The sequence below is a fragment of the Pantherophis guttatus genome, chromosome 3 (assembly GCF_059756535.1).
Source record: "Pantherophis guttatus breed Tessera chromosome 3, ASM5975653v1, whole genome shotgun sequence".
NCBI lineage: Eukaryota > Metazoa > Chordata > Lepidosauria > Squamata > Colubridae > Pantherophis > Pantherophis guttatus.
The window spans coordinates 129,761,648-129,780,314 of record NC_142065.1 but is presented as its reverse complement, the minus strand read 5'-3'; the positions used below and the strand labels follow the sequence as shown (position 1 = coordinate 129,780,314).

General features: G+C 37.1%; 2 long non-coding RNA genes across 6 annotated transcripts in view; one reads left to right on the top strand and one right to left on the bottom strand.

The window, feature by feature from the left end:
- The window catches only part of LOC117662454 (uncharacterized), a 168,193-nt gene extending 162,089 nt beyond the window's left edge, over positions 1 to 6,104 (top strand). For both annotated transcript variants that reach the window (XR_004590410.3, XR_015733245.1), the window contains exon 3: positions 5,827 to 6,104. This is a non-coding gene — a long non-coding RNA (uncharacterized LOC117662454). The remainder of the gene's footprint in view (positions 1 to 5,826) is intronic.
- LOC117662451 (uncharacterized) overlaps positions 1 to 18,667 on the bottom strand; it is a 130,366-nt gene that overhangs the window by 66,131 nt on the left and 45,568 nt on the right. For all 4 annotated transcript variants that reach the window (XR_009622476.2, XR_009622475.1, XR_015733243.1 and 1 more), the window contains exon 4: positions 6,132 to 6,184. This is a non-coding gene — a long non-coding RNA (uncharacterized LOC117662451). The remainder of the gene's footprint in view (positions 1 to 6,131; positions 6,185 to 18,667) is intronic.

The following is an 18,667-nucleotide window of genomic DNA, read 5'->3' as shown; positions in this document are numbered from 1 at the left end:
ACCTGATAAAAGGCACCCCTGGCCATGGCTGTCAAATGATCTTCTAAAGATAGCCGTGAATCCAGGAGGACACCCAAGTTGCGGGCCCTCTCTGTGGGGAGCAAGATCTCATCCCCTATTGTCAGTGATGGTACCAGCTGACTATACCGGGACACCGGAAGCCACAGCCACTCGGTCTTGGAGGGGTTGAGTCTGAGCTTGTTTCTCCCCATCCAGATCCGCACGGCCTCCAGGCAATGGGACATCACAGCAAGGGCATCATTGGGGTGGTCTGGGGTGGAGATGTATAGCTGTGTGTCATCAGCATACTGATGAACACTCACCCAGAAACCACGGATCTAGCGGTTTTACATAAATGTTGAACAGAAGGGGTGAGAGGACTGACCCTTGCGGCACCCCACAAATAAGGTGCCTCGAGGTCGACCTCTGCCCCTCTGCCAACACAAACTGCGAACGGTCAGAGAGGAAGGAGGAGAACCACCGAAGCACAGTGCCCCCTATTCCTAACCCCTCCAGCCGGTGTAGTAAGATACCATGGTTGATGGTATCAAAAGCCGCTGAAAGATCTAATAGGACCAGGATAGAGGAGCAACCTCTGTCCCCAGCCCTCCAGAGATCATCCACCAACACAACCAATGCCATTTCCGTGCTGTATCGTGACCTGAAGCCCGACTGGAACGGATCCAGATAGACAACTTCATCCAAGTATCGGGGTTGTCGCGCCACCACATTCTCAACAACCTTCGCAACAAAGCGAAGATTGGAGACTGGACGATAATTTGATAATATAGCCGGGTCCAGGGAAGGCTTCTTGAGGAGGGGCTTCACAACCGCCTCTTTCAGGGTGGCGGGAAAGACACCCTCACTCAGAGAAGCATTTATAATCCCCTGGAGCCAGCCGCGTGTAACCTCCCAGGAGGCCAGTACCAACCAGGAGGGACACGGGTCCAATAAACATGTGGCAGCGTTAAGCTTGCCCAGAATCCTGTCCACGTCCTCAGGAGTCACAGAGTCAAACTCTTCCCAGATAACGCTCTCAAGACCTGCCCCCGTCTCCTCCCCTGGATCTACCCAATCGGAGTCCAGGCCTTCCCAAATCTGAGCGACTTTATCATGCAGGAATTGTACAAAATCCTCAGCTCGACCCTTTAAGGGATCTTCCTGTACCCCCACCTGAAGTAGGGAGTGGGTCACCCTAAACAGCGCGGCTGGGCGGTTCTCTGCAGATGCAATAAGAGCGGAGAAGTAGCTAGACTTCGCCGCTCTTATCGCCACTAGGTAGGTCTTAATATAAGATCTCACCTGTGTTCGGTCAGATTCAGATCGGCTTGACCTCCAATCGCTCTCCAGGCGTCTTTTCCGACGCTTCATCTCTCTCAGCTCCTCAGAAAACCAAGGAGCTAGATGATATCGGCATCGGGTCAGAGGCCGCAAAGGCACGATGCGGTCCAAGGCCCCAGTAGCCGCCCTGTCCCAGGCAACCACCAGGTCCTCAGTCAAGTCGTGAGCCAGAGTCTCAGGAAATGGTCCAAGCAGATGACACAACAGTGATCAATCTCATTCGAGACAATGATGAATCCGCATACAGACGGGAGGTTGAATAACTAGCGTCGTGGTGCAACCGGAATAATCTGGAACTGAACACACTCGAAACCGTAGAAATGGTGGTAGACTTTAGGAGAAACCCTCCCATACTGCCACTCTTACAATACTAGGCAACACAGTATCAACAGTAGAGACCTTCAAATTTCTAGGTTCTACCATATCGCAAGATCTAAAATAGACAGCTAACATCAAAAATGTCATCAAAAAAGCACAACAAAGAATGTTCTTTCTGCGCCAACTCAGAAAGCTCAAACTGCCCAAGGAGCTGCTGATACAGTTCTACAGAGAAATTATTGAGTCTGTATCTGCATCTCTATAACTGTCTGGTTTGGTTCTGCAACCCAAGAAGACAGACACAGATTTCAGAGGATAATTAGAACTGCAGAAAAAACAATTGCTACCAACCTGCCTTCCATTGAGGACCTATATACCGCACAAGTCAAAAAGAGGGCTGTGAAAATATTTACAGACCCCTCACATCCTGGACATAAACTGTTTCAACTCTTACCCTCAAAACAACACTATAGAGCACAGCACACCAGAACAACTAGACACAAGAACAGTTTTTTCCTGAACGCCATCTCTCTGCTAAACAAATAATTCCCTCAACACTGTCAAACTATTTACTAAATCTGCACTACTATTAATCTTCTCATCGTTCCCATCACCCATCTCCTTCCATTTATGACTGTATGACTGTAACTTTGTTGCTTGTATCCTTATGATTTATATTGATATTGATTGTTTCCTGATTGCTTATTTGTACCCTATGACTATCATTAAGTGTTGTACCTTATGATTCTTGGTGAACGTATCTTTTCTTTTATGTACACTTAGAGTGTATGCACCAAGACAAATTCCTTGTGTGTCCAATCACACTTGGCCAATAAAAAATTCTATTCTATTCTATTCTATTCTATTCTATTCTATTCTATTCTATTCTATTCTATTCTATTCTATTCTATTCTATTCTATTCTAATTCAGACCAGCATTTTTTCTGGGAAAAACTTTGAGCAACTGCTTTATCGTATTTCTTCGTAGGTTCTGGATCCACAAAAGATGGTAGTCAGCCCACACAGGATTTTCATAATGCATAATTCATGAAACACTACCATAGTACAGGGGTGAAAAATGAATGAATATTAGATTTCAGTGACCAGCATCTTTGTTCTCACCTAAGAATCAGCCCAACATTGGTCACTCAAATCAGAACCTTATAGATTGGGAGAGAGGAAAGAAATTGTTAGTTTTACCATCTGATCCCAAGGCCCCTACTTCACCATTGCTAATCTACTATCTTGAATGACACTGTAAGGGCTAATTATTTTATGTGGCTGGTCAAATCATTTATTTTATCTGTAGTCTAATTTAAAAGTACTATCCCAATTTCACAGCACTATTGTGTGTACAATTAAATGGAAAAGAACCAGCAAATTGTTATACTTCTTTAAATCTCAATAATCAGTTCTGTTGTATTATTGTAAAAGGCATCATTGTTTTTCATTAACTGTTCTTCCCTTTGTATGTAGTTTTCTCATACTATTTTAGAATAATAATGATAAAAATGTAATGCTATCAGCAATAGCACGTTAAGATCACAGACCTGCTCTCAGTGTATTTGTCTGAAATTTGCATAGAAGTTCCTTAAGTCCCTAAATGTCTTGGTCAGCTGCTGTCCTTTATTAGCCCCAAAAGGCTTCAATTGTGTGACAATTGCTACCATATCTGATGAAAAATAAATAAATAACATCCAGTGTGTTTTTCCCAAATATAAGAGTTGCCTTTGAAAAGATGGGTGGCATATAAGTTTAATAAATATATAAGCCGGTCTCTCTTGATTTTATGATTTTATGGTTGATTTTAAATTTTGATATGGATTTTAAATTGATAAATTTTAAACTATGGGCCAAATTTAATTATTTTAAATCTATTTTTAATAGTACTTTATGTATAAATGTTTTATTTTGGCTGTTCACTGCCCTGAGTCTGAAAGGAGAAGGGCGGTATAGAAATTTGAATAATAAATAATAAATAAATAAATAAGTAAAAAGAGCTGCTTTCCAACACTTGTTCACTATCTATGAACTGAATATGATCAGTTATTATATTAAACTGGAACATGTCCAAAGCTTTGAAACAGATCAGGGGGTGAAATGTAAAATTTGTTACTACCGGTTCTGTGGGCGTGGCTTGGTGGGGGTGATGGTAATGTGACTGGGTGGGCGTGGCCAACCTTTTTAAAAAACTTTTCAAAGTATTTTTTCTGCAAATGCAAAAAAATGCTTTGAAAAGGCTCTGCCAATCACGCAACACAGCTGGGATCGTCAGACCCTTTTCAAAGCATGTTTTTCACCACCTCTTCCCCTGAAGAGGTTGCAGAAAAAAATGCTTTGAAAAGCCTCTGACGATCCCAACTGAGCCGCATGATCATCAGAGCCTTTTTTTTTTTACTTTTAAAAGCATTTTTTCGGTGGAAGAAGTTGTAGAAAAAATGCTTTTAAAAGTAAAAAAAAAAAGCCTCTGATGATCGTGCGGCTCGTGGGCATGGAGGGGGTGTGCAGGGATTTTTGCTACTGGTTCTCCGAACCACCCGCTGCCATCACTACCGGATCGGGCGATCCGGTCCAAACCAGGAGCATTTCACCCCTGAAACAGATTTACTTTCCTCCTATACTAGGAACTTCATGAAAGTTCATTTACTCTGTCAAATTTAAATATTTTTTTTCTCCTTCAGAAAGAGGGAAAGGGGGGAAGCACTTATTTGAACTGGATGTAAGAAAAGATACTCATATACCTAGAATCCCTTTTACTTAGCTCTTATTTATTACTTTGAGACTGTGGCTGTCGTTTTTTCATTCAAACAGAATAAATCCTTTCGAGGTAGGTAAAATGAGGACCCAGATTGTGGGGGCAATAAGCTGACTTATTGCCCTACTAAGGCAATAGCCCTACTAAGCAGGTATATACAAAAAGTATGAAGGCTACTGCTTAATGCATTGTAAGCCGCCCTGAGTCTCCGGAGAAGGGCGGCAAATAAATCGAACCAATAAATAAATGAACAAATAAATAAATCCCAAAGTTTGTAAATATGTAAAATAGCCTTAATCATGATTCTTATTCTTTAGTGAGGTAGTATAAATGGGCATTGTACTGGTTGTTGTTAACTAAATTACTGCATTCTGTGCACCCAATCTAATTTGGTGGTTGTTTCTGTAGGTTTTTTTGATAGTAAGGTTTAAAAGAAAACAAGTAAGCCACTGAATATATTCGGGGGATTAAACAGGCTTCTATACTCAAAGTTCTTCCAACTCAATATTGTTAGTCAGAAGTAGAGGTGGGTTTCAGCAGGTTCTGACCAGTTCTGGAGAACTGATAGCGGAAATTTTGAGTAGTTCAGAGAACCAGTAGTAAAAATTCTGACTGGCCCCGCCCCCATCTATTCTCTGCCTCCCAAGTCCCAGCTGATCAGGAGGAAATGGGGATTTTGCAGTAACCTTCCCCTGGAGTGGGGAGGAAATGGAGATTTTACAGTATCCTTCCCCTGCCACGCCCACCAAGCCATGCCCACCAAGCCACACCCACAGAACCGGTAGTAAAAAATGTTGAAACCCACCACTGGTCAGAAGGCTCATGATATCCAAGACTAGACTATCAATTTGGACTATTGCCCAATAACTCATTTTTCCAACTGTAACTTTGTTGCATTATATCCATTTTGTTTAGTTTTAGTTTTGCATTTATGGGCATATATTTTATACTATTTACCCTTTTGAATGCACACTTCTATTGTATACATTTTAAGAAGTAATTTCTTGAATATATTTTGTATGTTACTTTTCCTTAATATGCACAGATTTATGAATATTTCCCCAAAGTATTCATTTTATGGATATTTGATGATTAAAAAACTCCTTTGAAAAATTCAAAAAAGGATAATTGCGTTTTGATTTACTGTACATGCTGATTCATGCTGTGTGAATTAGGTAAGACTAGTTTCAAAAGTCAAGTCTACCAGTTTCCATACCATTCTTGGTTTTTTTTAAAATTTTGATTCAGTTCAATAATGCCTACCTTATAGTCATCTAATTATTGTAGTTGATATATGATAGATGAATTTATTATTATTTTCTATATATCTTTTTTAAAAATAATTTACATTTGCTGCTGCCATCACATCTCAAAACTAATTCCATGTCTTCGTTATTATTTTTTTAATCCAGATGGTTGCAGTCTGATCTCAAGACTTTGTACCTGCCTGGACACATGCTGATCACATAAAGCATTTGTGACAACCCCAAAGTGGCAGGAGTAATGTCCACTGAAGTGAACGTCCTTTTATTTAAGAGAGAATATGAGTTTTCAATTGATTTTTTTTCCACTTTGTCATCCAACCAAACCAATGACTGAAACTTATTTCCTTCCTAAACTTCTCTAGAACTGAACTGTTTAGGGATTATGAATGAAGTTGGCAGAAATAAAGAACAAAATGAAACATGCATATTGACTATTCTGTTAGAAAACTTACCTATTATTTGTGTTTTGTTTTAGCTTCAGTTAAATTTAGTTTTGCACCCCAACCTAAGAATAATGCATAAAAACAATGTATTAAATTAGAAAAAGAATGTTGCCAAGATTTTCCACAATTTATTTTTGGAGCTTTGGTATGAATTCTTATAATTTCCATTCTTGTCCAGAAGATTAACATAACAGCAAGAATTGATTGATATCCGCCCTCTGAGTAGCTCCTGTGCCAGCAAGTTTCAATGACTCTGGCAGAATATTCTTTTTTGCCTATTTTAGTCATAGTCATGCCTAATTTAATTACTGCTTTCCATCACTGATTCCCCCATCAACATCATACAAATATATGATATGTAGGAGGGGAAACAGTAGATGCCTTTGTGAATTTCTCATAGCTGTTGCAATATGGTGGTGTACAGGACAATTCAGTATTGCTGACTTTGGCTCTATGTTGATATATACAGTACTTAAGCAAGCATCACTTCCTCTGTAAAATGTTAATTGTTTCTGATTCACTATAGCTTGAAGCACATGGATATAACTGTTGCATTTCTGTAATTCACATCTCTGTTTAAATTGAGTTTTGGTCATAAAGACAGAAGAAACTCAGGGTACACACATAGTCCTCTCATGGCAAATTTTCCCTTCAAACTGATTATACCTTTTGTTGTCCACTGGATAGGAAATAATAGATTATTTACCCAACCTAGTCATTTTTCTAATTATCCTTTCTCTCTTTGAGAAACATGCCCTTTTTCTATCAAAACAGAAGCTGAGAGAAAACAAAAATATTGATAGTTGGAATAGGCATGAAGCCCATTTAGCCATGGCATAACTGGGTGTTTAGAAATATCAACGGACTTGACTGAAAAAAAACCATAAGTACATTAAGATATTCATAAATTTAGTACTGAATGGCTGGACAGATTTTGTACAAATGTTGTGCATATTTTCTGTGTCCATTCAGTTGCCACAGATTTTTTCCTTTAATACAGATTTCACAATAGCTCTTCCTTTGTCTGTTTTTTTATTTGAGGATCACTCTCAATGGTGAAATGTAAAATTTATTACTACTGGTTCTGTGGGTGTGGCTTAGTGGGGGTGGGGGTAATATGACTGAGTGGGCATGGCCAACTTTTTTTTTTTAAGTTTTAAAACCATTTTTTGTACAACCTCTTCGGCTGAAGAAGTTGTAAAAAAAATGCTTTTAAAAGCCTCAGACGATCCCAGCTGAGTTGCCTGATCGGCAGAGGCTTTCTTTAAAAAAAAAAAAAAAAAGCTTATGACGATCCCAGTTGATTTGCCTGATCGGCAGAGGCTTTCTTTTTCTAAAAAAGCCTCTGACGATCCCAGCTGAGCCATGCGATCATCAGAGAGTTTTTTTTTACTTTAAAAAGCATTTTTTCAGCCAAAGAGGTTGTAGAAAAAATGCTTTTAAAAATAAAAAAAAGCCTCTGATGATTGCGCGGCTCAGCTGGGCATGGGGGGCCCAGGAATTTTTGCTACCGGTTCTCTGAACCACCCACCTCTATCGCTACCGGATCGGGTGATCCGGTCCGAACAGGGAGCATTTCACCCCTGATCATTCTTTTCTCACATATAATCAGGTACAAGTATCCCTATTGTCTGAATGTTGGCACTGATGAAGAGATTATTGTCTCTGAAACTAACAATGCTGCTTCAGCTGCTAATTCCAAGCAAATATTTTCATCTCTGATAAATAAAGTTATCTTACAGAATCAAACTTTAATATGTTCATTTGGCTTGTTAATGTTATTTAGCTAAGAAAATCAAGAACTCATGCTAAATGCTAAAGGAAGTAACACGATTTGAAACGAATCTCCCTGGAAGATTGCACTAGTATAAAATCTCTTTGAAGGTTTAAATGCCGAGGTTTTGTTTGATTCAGTTCACATACAATGTGTTTTACTTTTGTAACATAGAAACAAGTGGAGAATATTCTTACAGCAACACTTTAAACTTATTATATCACAACTTTCAACTTTTGCTATTATTCCCCCATTAGAACAAAAGAAAGAATATTTCATGGGGATCAAAAGTCCTTTTTAATAGCAGAGTCACTGTTATGAGATGGGTACATAATATAAACAAACATCATGCCAACTAGAACTCTGAAAAAGCTATTATAAAACATAATTTTCTGAACTTATTAGAGGTAGTCCTTAATTAGCCATCACTCATTCAGTGACTATTCATAGTTATAATAGCACCAAATGAGGAAATGTATGACTAGTCCTCAGAGTTCTGACCATCAAGATGTCCCTATGATCACATGATTGTGATCTGGGCTCTTGGCAACAAACATGGGGTTATAACAGTCCCGGCATATCACAGGGACTGTCATAATTGTAATTTATGATCTTCATTGCTAGTTTCTGACAAGCAAAGTCCATGGGGAAGCTGGCAGGAAGTCACAAGTCACGGTCATATAATGTTATGCTTAATTGCACACAATTTGCTTAACAACTAACTATAACCAGAATTACCAGAACTGCTGTTATGAGTTGGTGCAGTTGTGCTTTTTTTTCACTTTATGACAATGTCACTTAATAACAGAGTTATCTGTCTCAGTTATTGTTATTACTCAAGGACTACCTGAATCTAGTATGCAGAGGTATATTTCTTCCAAATTTTGGAGATTTACTACTATGAATAACTAGACTATGTATCACCCTTTGGGTCATGTTTTCAGAAATATTTCCTTACCAGATTCCTCAATGCCTTCAACAATGACAGAGCTTCTAATGGGCTACCTTCACTGGAAAAGTTCAGGGAGATATTCAGAGAGGTATCTGCCTTGAAACTAAGTTATTTTGGATTGTAATAGCACAGTCAAATGTCAGGAGTTGAGTATAGGAAATATTTTATGACATTTTGTTTGATATCATACAATGTTTTCTAATATTTTTAATGTCATAAAATGTTTTATAAAATTTGTCAAATTTTAATTCCACATGAATCATAGATAGTAGATTTTGGATGCATTCTGTAACTTAGCCCATTTAAGGTACCTTGGTTAAAAATGGTTGCCTTACACTATCTTGTTTCATAACTCAAATGTTAGTGTGTGTGTGTGTGTGTGTGTGTGTGTGTGTGTGTGTGTGTGTACATACACATACATACACACACAGAGAAAGAGAGAGCTATATTCTTCTTCCCAAGAAATACATTGCATGGATACTGAGTTCAAATGGAACAATTCACATGTAACAATGCTTCTAATGTAAGTAAAACAGCAAATTTACAGTCAATATTGGAGAACATTGGTATATGATGTTGTATTAGATGTAATTACCTCAGTGTTCATTGCCAAAATAGACAATTCATTGTCTAAAAATCATTGGAAATGTAATTCTTGTATGGATTTTTTTCCTCCATATTTGGTACTAATGTTGTAAAGCCCAACAATTAAATATAAAAATAATGTATAATAGAAAGTAATACTTTTGAAAGGTAGATTTTTTTTCTTTTCAGTATGTTACAAATATGTCTAAACCTTATATTCTACACTGAACTAGCTTTGTATATAGTAACAACTGCTAAGGTTCTATATGTTTCTTACTGGACATTACTTTTATGAAAAACAGCAAGCTAAGTTATGGGAGTATGTCATGATGTCAAAATTAACCATATGTGAAAAACATGAATATAGAATATAACAATGTGGAACTCATTTTGGATATTAATATTAAAAAACAGGTGCATAGTAGATACAAAGTTTTTATATTACAAAACATAACATTATAATTTTTACTGGCTTGTTCAATTTGCTAAGTTTCTTATATCAGGTAGAAATTATTATAGCTTGAAATGAAGAATAACATAATTTCAGTTTTATTGGTTCTAGTTGATGATTATAACATAATAACCTGATGTTAATATTGACTTATTTTAGCAGTCACATAAAAGTTGAAATACTAAAATATTAGTATCAATCCTAATTTTAGTATTGACGTAAAACTTCAAATTCTTCCATGTGTGTATACAGGTAGCATCAGTTTTCTCCTTACATTCAATGTACACTAAAATGAAAGGAGAGGAGAGTTTTATTTTTTTGATCTGGAAAAAGCTGTATTAGCCAGGCACTACTGCAGGATGATACTATATGAAAAAGATCCAGTGCTAACTTTCCGCACTGCAAAGCAACAGTGGAGGTTATAATAATCCAAGCATACAATGACAGCACTAGACCTTGTCCATAATAAAACAACCTTCTATTCAGCACTTTCGCATTTTCTTAAAGCTGGTTTAGGAATCCACTTTTCAAAATATAAAAGTAACAGCATTTTAGCTTCTTTCCCCTCTGTTACCACACATTGGCAGTGGATGGTTTTACCTCATAAATCATTTTCCTAATATCACTGATGCTTTGGTGACTACTTAATTCTATTGATGGGATAAATTGGCTCCACATAATTTTTTATTTTGTTTATGTTGTGATCAATATTTCTGAGTCACTTTTTAATTCAGTAACTGCCTCAAAGTTATCCTAAATGTTAAAATTAAGAAACAATGTTCAACTATAATATATTGCTGGCAAGCATCTGGGTTTTTACTTTCAGAGAGATTTCTGTCATATAACCATGATAGTGCAAAGTCCTCATTTTTCTTTTCAGATACCTTCACACATAATAATAATTGCATTGGTTTGCTTCATATACTTAGAACTCAGATAATGCAGGGAAGATTATTCACAAGAGACTTAAATGATGGATTAGTAAGGGATGTGAGCTAACTCTGATAAAAACAAGAAACATTGGCCAAGAAATACAAAATCCATCAAGCTAATTTTGCTGACTTAAAATAGCTGTACTTTAATATTTTCCAGAATAAAGGAATGCAATTTCAAAGGGTAAAACAAAATCCTCCTATTTTTTAGTTGAAGGACTAAATACTTTAGTCCTTCAACTTTCAAAGGTAAATTCTTCATCATTTAGGACATCATTCAGTTGAGAAAGTTATTCAGTTTTGTCATGTTCATTTCATAACTAGCTGCCAAGTTGAATAGCTAAGACCATCAATTATACAGTTCAGTGTTTTAGTCAAAATCACAGAAGTGTGACTGGGAGAGAACAGGATCATGTCCACCACCCTTGTTCTTGACTTCCATGCATTGACCCAACCTTTCACATAGTGAAAGGATACACAATATTTTCCTAGCCAGATATCTCAGAAACTAAACTTTAAAAAATGGACACAGATAGGATAAAAATGAGTTTTACTCATTCAAGAACAGCTGATTCAGATTTTCAGATGGGGAAAATGGTGAACTAGACATATCTAAAAGAGTAAAGGCAACAATGCAGTGATGACCAACAGAGCAGTGGCAAACTCAGTCCAACAGAAACTCTTCAGACAAGGAAAGGATGAGAGATTGCTCACTTGTGCTCTGGCTGGCTCCGCCTCATGAGGAGACTAGAAGTTACATAGTAGGTTTGAGACTTGGGAGGCAAGGAGAGTCATCAAACTCTCACCCATTATGGAGCTCTTAAGGACATTGGGTTTGTTCACTCACTTTCTAATCATATTGGAATTTACAATTATTTTACAGTTAAAAGAGGTCTTCCAAACAACATTTGGAAAAGTGCCAAATAGTGGGTAAAACTTCATTCCAAAATAGAAGAAAAACAAAAAACAGTTTAAAGAATCTAAAAAATATAAAACAAATGGGAAAAAGTTTAAAAATAATTTAATCTAAGAAAGATTTAAATGGATTAAGAGACCAGATGATTTTAGAATATTTAGACTTTTTAAAAGACTTTTAAAAACTGAGAAAACAAACATTTTCATGGGAACATAAATTTTGTTTTGTTTATTAGGTTGAAAGTTGAGAATAAAACAAAGAAACTTGAGACTTTATCGATATAAAAATGGGACATTAGAGGTTACTAAAATTCTAGGCAGGAAAATGAAAAGTAAAATTTACAAAATGACAAATAAAATATGGGGCTTGAGATATTTTAAAGTATTTTTGAAGAATTGGGAGAGAAACCTATAACTAAACTGACAGCAATAATTTGTGTATCCTTAAATGAAGTTCGTAAGGTAAAAATGAAAGATGTGACAAGCAACAATATGGAAGAATTTTGGGCAGAAAGGATGAAGAAGGGATGAAAATTCTAGTCAATTTAGAAATAGTGGAAAATAAAGTAGTAAGACAGAGATGACAGAGTGGAAATACAAAGGATAAACCAATAGATGAAAAAGAACCTGGGGGCAACGACTTATCTTTGGATTTGTAAAAAAAATAAATAAAAAACACAACATTTTTTAAACCTTGAAGAGATATTTGACATGAGAGAAAGGTTGAATCTCCATTATAGTAGCTTCAAAAAGACAGCAGTCATTTCTTGATGGCGCAATATGTCTCATTTACTTAACATGCTTTTTTGTTACCCTGTTTCCCCCAAAATAAGACATCCCCTGATAATAAGCCCAATCAAGCTTTTGAGCGCATGGCAATAAGGCCAAGTGCTTATTTCAGGGTTCAAAAAAAAAATATATAAGACAGGGTCTTATTTTCGGGAAAACACGGTATATGCTGTACATATGAGAAACCCTCTCTGAAACTTTTCTATATCTTCCATGGCTTTTTTTTTTTTAGCTGTTGTTGATATGTGTACAATATTTTCTGGGCTGGAACTTTAAAAATATTCAGTTCAAAAATATTCAAATGAAAGATTTCACTAAAACTAGTAAGAGCTAAAGGATCATTGTAAATAAGTAAAGAAATACTCTTTCACTATACATGCTTTTTGCCTTGCTATTTTGATACAAGCAAACTATGTTCTCATAATATTTATGTTGAATAGTTTTGCAGCTCAGAATGTAGAAAGCTCAGGTTCTAAAAACTTATATTGGGTGGCCCTACATGTTGATCAAATATGTACTGAGCAAGTAGAGTTCTAATATAAAAACATGCTTAACAATGAACATTCTAAATTAGTGGTCACCAACCTTTCGGACCTTAGGGACCACTAAATTCATAATTTTAAATCCCGTGGACTACTAATACGAATTTTTTAAAAAGATAAATAGTATTTAGTGCAATATAAAAAATGCAAATAATTTTTCTGCAGACCACCAAAATTTTCTCATGGACCACCTGTGGTCTCTAGACCACCAGTTAGTAACCACTGTTCTAAATTGTGTATGAAATTGTCAGCCTTGCAAGTTCACAGGGGAGGCATGATCAGATGGACTTATTCTACTATGTTGTAAAGTTAAATTAAGAGAATTTTGCAAGTCTCAAAGTACATTTCTCCCCTGTCACCTTTACAACTCAGGAAACCAGGGGTGCCATGCTCACATTCCTTTTGTGGGTTAAACTATCTGTTGTTTAATAATTTCCCTGGCTGTGCTCTTCCCCCTGCCTCCTAAAGTCATTCCCACCTACCATTACAAGAATTCTAAACTGGCAATGAAACAGCAGGGTGTTTCTACTAAATGTTATTCTACAATGTTTAATGCATGTATACACTTAACCTTAATTTTCACTCCTGACAGACCCATGGTGGCATAAACATTAACTACTAGTAAAGTCCAGCTAGCATTTTAACCAGCTCTCTTAAATCACCATGAAGATTTTGGGGAACGGGAACTGTAGTACCTTGAATGATGTCACTATATATGATAGCAGGGCTCACAACACAATTGAGTTTTTGTACTGTATTATTGTAGAAGAGGTAAATTATAAAATGCTCTTCACTGCTCTGAACCAACAAGACATATGAAATATTAAAAAGGGGGAGGGGGAATAAAGCACTCCTTACAGGTATCCTCATGCTTAGGTACTTTTTATCCTTATTATACTACCCAGTTAATTGTCCTCTGGATTTTTAGAATTAAAAATATATAAAACCATTTTGAAATATTAGCAAAGTAAACTCCAACTCATTCACCCACACTTCTACAGCACGTTTTTCAGTTGTTTGTGTGGAGAAAACCTGCTCTAAAGCTATTACTCTAAGTAAACAGTCCTCTAAGATTCTGAGAATACTGTCACAAACGTATCATTTTATTCTCACACAATACTGCATATAGCTTTTTTAGTTTAGTTTTTAGCATGTGATATAGTATTTGGTACAGAAGAGGTACATGGAAAATATTTTTTCCCTGCCATTAATATAATAGCAGAACATAGGATGAATAGAACTGAATGGGGAGCAATTTGAAACAGACAAAAAGCTCACTGTTTATTTAAACAATGAACCCACTATCACAAGCTGTGGAGATGATGTCACCAGTTTTGAATAGTTTAAAACAGGAGTGTCAAACTCACGGCGCTATGTTGTCATCACATGACGCATCGCTACTTTTTTCCCCTTTGCTAAATTGGCGGCAGGCATGGCCAGTGCGTGATGAATCAGGGCCGCAGGCTGTGAGTTTGACACTCCTGGTTTAAAATAGACTAATATATAACTGATATGGCTATCAGTGGCTGCTAGCATAACCCTGATATTAATGATATCACTGAATGTAGCATCTGTGGAGTCCTGAGCAACATGAGCCAGAGACATTAATTCCCTTGTGCTCAAGTTATTAATTTACCAGGAGGATCACCACTGCAGAAGATAATATGCTGAATGAGACAAGTTTTGATTCTGAGCGCTCTTTCAAGATTGTATATTAGGAATTCAGAGCATGAATTCTGTCTCTTCAGGTATTTTTAGGTATCATCTATCTGATTCACACATAGAAAGTTCAAGAAATCTGAATTAGTCTGAAAATATAAACCAGTGGCAAGATGTGTAGTAGAATTTTTAAACATCTCTCATTAAGTGCAGCAGGTTATTTTCCCAACAGTTCAGCTTCTGGGTTTCAAAGCATAAGTAGAACAATCATATCAATAAAGGCACACTTCAGATTGCAATGCACATTTATGAATCAGCTAACTTCATTCTTTAATAAACCATATTCTCTTACACTAAGGCAATGGAGTATCATTTGAAGGGCACTTTACATTGCCCGTAGTGGTACTCAGGAATGAAGCTATAAGGCTAACATTGACTTTTGTAGACGTGAACTATTTAGCTGACTAGCTAAAAAGAAATGCAATAGATACTGTACTCAACAGAGGAAACAAGTGTAGTAAACAGCCTCTAAATATAATGTCTGCTTTGTGGAGGCTTCTTTTTGACAGGCTTATCGAAGGTTCATTAGACAGAACCCTAAATCCAAGTCCCATGAGCTGCAGAAGATTTGCCAGCTTATACAGCTCTGCTAAGAATTTACTAAATGGCAGTTTGATATACCATACAGAAGACAGCAAACTGCCAGAAGCACCTTTAAGAAATATAAAGCCAGATGGGGTAAAAGGCACCAGGAGAAAGTGAAAATTGCTTGATAGAAAAGGTAATGTAATCTGAAGGAAAATTCAGTCAGACTGCCAAGTACAAGAAGCAGTGAGTTTTTTCTGAGAGGGAAAAGTGATTCTCTACTCATTTCACAGTGAGATTCCACAGGCTAGACTTTCTTACATTTGGATAGGTTTGTGAATTGTGCATGAGCTGCTCTTTTGACCAGCACACAAATCTTTGCTTAGTCAAAATGGCATCTTCCTGTATTCTTCACAGGGCTGCACACTAATTGTTTGCTTTGAGGGAGAGTAGTGATAAGGAACTTTGCCCCAATTAGGTAATTATTTCCCATTTTTGCCTTAATTAGGCACCTATAGACACTAGACAATGTAGTTAAACCTCACTAATATACAGCCATTCCTTAAAAATGCCTAAATTGTGCATTAATTTTCTGGTTTATTTTCCCAAAAGCTATCTAAGAATCCCAGGGCAGGGCAAGAGGGGAGAGAGGTTTAAGAGCCCAATAAAGGCAGCCCATCGTGGATAGATTCACCATGGCTGACCTCTCATGAGGCTTGCTGCAGTGAATGCAAGCATTCACTGCAGCTGATAGGGAAAAGACTGATTCTCTATGAGTATAAAATTAATCAAAAAGCTTTTGCTAATTGTATTCTGTTGTGCATTACTTTTTCAAAGTTCGAACCATTGCAGCCTCAGCTAGTAGAAGTTTGCAAGCCGTTAAAAAAAAACCTCACAATCTCCTGTTTTCTAGCTGGTGCCTTAACCACTGGACCAAACTGGCTATGATAAAACTATGTTTGGTTCAAAGTAATAGATTTGATGTTGGGTATTCCACAGAGCATTTGTAGGACTGAGCTTCATTGCTGCAAACTAAGTGAAGTATTTTTTTCTAATTGACTGATGATTAGATGTATCAAAATCATTACACTAAGCCATCAATTATTTTATTTTATTTATTTTTTTATTTTATTTTATTAGGCTTATATGCCGCCCTATCTCCAACGGACTCAGGGTGGCTCACAACAATAAAAACCACAATAATCCATTATACAAAGTTAAAATGCCTAATTAAATCAGATAAAGTTAAAACCCGTATAAAACCCCATCAGTCCAGGCCGGGGGGACTCAAATAATCAAGTTTTTAATTCGTGGTGAAAGGTGCAAAGGTCAGGGGCCAACTGGAGCCCCAAGGGAAGTTGATTCCAGAGGGTGGGCGCACCCTGGGGGCCCCAGCCGACATTGTCTTGCCGACGGCACCCTGAGCAGGCCCTCCCTATGGATGCGAACCGGGCCATGGGATGTTGTTGCTGGCTGCAGTTGGTCCACCAAATATCCTGGGCCTAAGCCATATTTTGAATAGAATATTACATTGCTTCATTCCTTTTTGAGGCCAAACTTCTTCCTTGCATTTTTGCATGTGTAATTTTTAATGTGTCGGATTTTCAGACATTATATCTAGAAACTAGATAATACTTAGAAACCTATACTTAGAACACAGGAAACTGTTCCAATCCACACCAGCAACAATCTTATTCCAAATATTTTAGCATTACAGTATAGTTTAATTCTGTTCAGGATTCCAGCCAAGCAATCACAGAATAATTACTCAGATACTTTACTATTCCTGCCATGTGTTCTGTCAAAAAAACCCATAAACAAGCTAGCTTTTCATTGCCCTGTGTGAAAAGAGAGTCTTTGATCCTACCCCACCCCACCAATATTTTTTTGTACATTTGCCAGCTTTGATTTTTCTCAGCATGCTGATAAAGATGGTGCCATTTTGGCTACAAAAGCACTGAGACAGAACAAGTCACTATTGATGCACTCCCGACAAGTACCACGAACCCTGAGTGATAACATTACTATTGTTGTTAACTTACAATAATAGAATCTTGTAAATCGGAAAATATATCTTTCTTCTCTACCTTTATAGTCCAAGAAACTAGATGGTCCTTTCTGAGATGTTTGCCATGCCCACATTCCTTCCGTGAGCTAAGCTGCCTCTTATTTGACCATTGTAGCTCCTCCTCTCCCTTCTCTTGTCTCTCAAGAACATTCTCACATATCATTACACTGTTAATATACTGTATGTCAGCTTTCTTCCACCTAAATTTCCAAAATTGCCCAATATGACCATGTTGATTGGGAATTGTGGAGTATTTTATATATAACAGAGCTGGAAGGCTCCAGGCTGGAGAAAGCTGGCACCAGGGGTGAAATGCTCCCGGTTCGGACCAGTTTGGCCGATCTGGTAGCAATCGTGGTGGGTGGTTTGGAGAACCAGTAGTGCTGGTGGCGCGAGGCTCCACCCACCCACCTGGTTGTCTACCCTTTGTGCATGTGCAGAGGGTCCATGCGCGCATGTGACGCACGCAAGCGAAGTGAGCGCGCACACGGGGCACATGCACTTCCGAACCAGTAAGGAAGGTAAGTAGATTTCACCCCTGGCTGTTACAGAAGATTTCTACATTTACCACAGTTTATTTTCCATGCAGACTTTTAGCATGAAACTCAATTTGTCATGTCACTTCTAACATGTTCATTTTGTGGAACAATTCACTTTTCTTGTTAATGGAATTGTTCTTAATTACATTTTCCTGATAATCATGGTGTGATTTAAGATCACACACAGCAAGCTTTTCAGGTGAAGCAATTAAAGCAGCATATTTATGGCTCTTAATGGCATTTGTCTATTAGGCCTCCTTGGCACCATTGATAGTTACATGTGAATTTCCAAAAAAAATGTAGTGATGGGATTTCTTGAGGCAACCAAATCAGTGGTATCCAAATACTGCCTTACGTTAATATAAATATTTTAGAATTCAGTAGTATAAGTAATACTTGATATTTTTTGTTCCAATCATTCTGCTTTCAAAGCTTTCATTTGATAGCAATTTTTCATTATTAGATAAAAAGCAACCGTCTGCTGAAATTTTATATATTATTTAGGGCAAGAGAGAATCATCATATTCAACTTTTCTAGCCCAGATTATTTTCACAATTAATATTAATTTATTGTCAATCCAAAGTACACACAACTGAAATCCCTAAGCAGCCTAAATGCATAGGGGATTGTAATGCTTGAGGATTATAATGCTTTGAAACAGATTTGAATTAGGGATATAAAATATATTCCATGTTTCCAAAATTGTCATGCTTTGGCTACACTAACATTTTGCGTATGGTAAGCCATCACTTC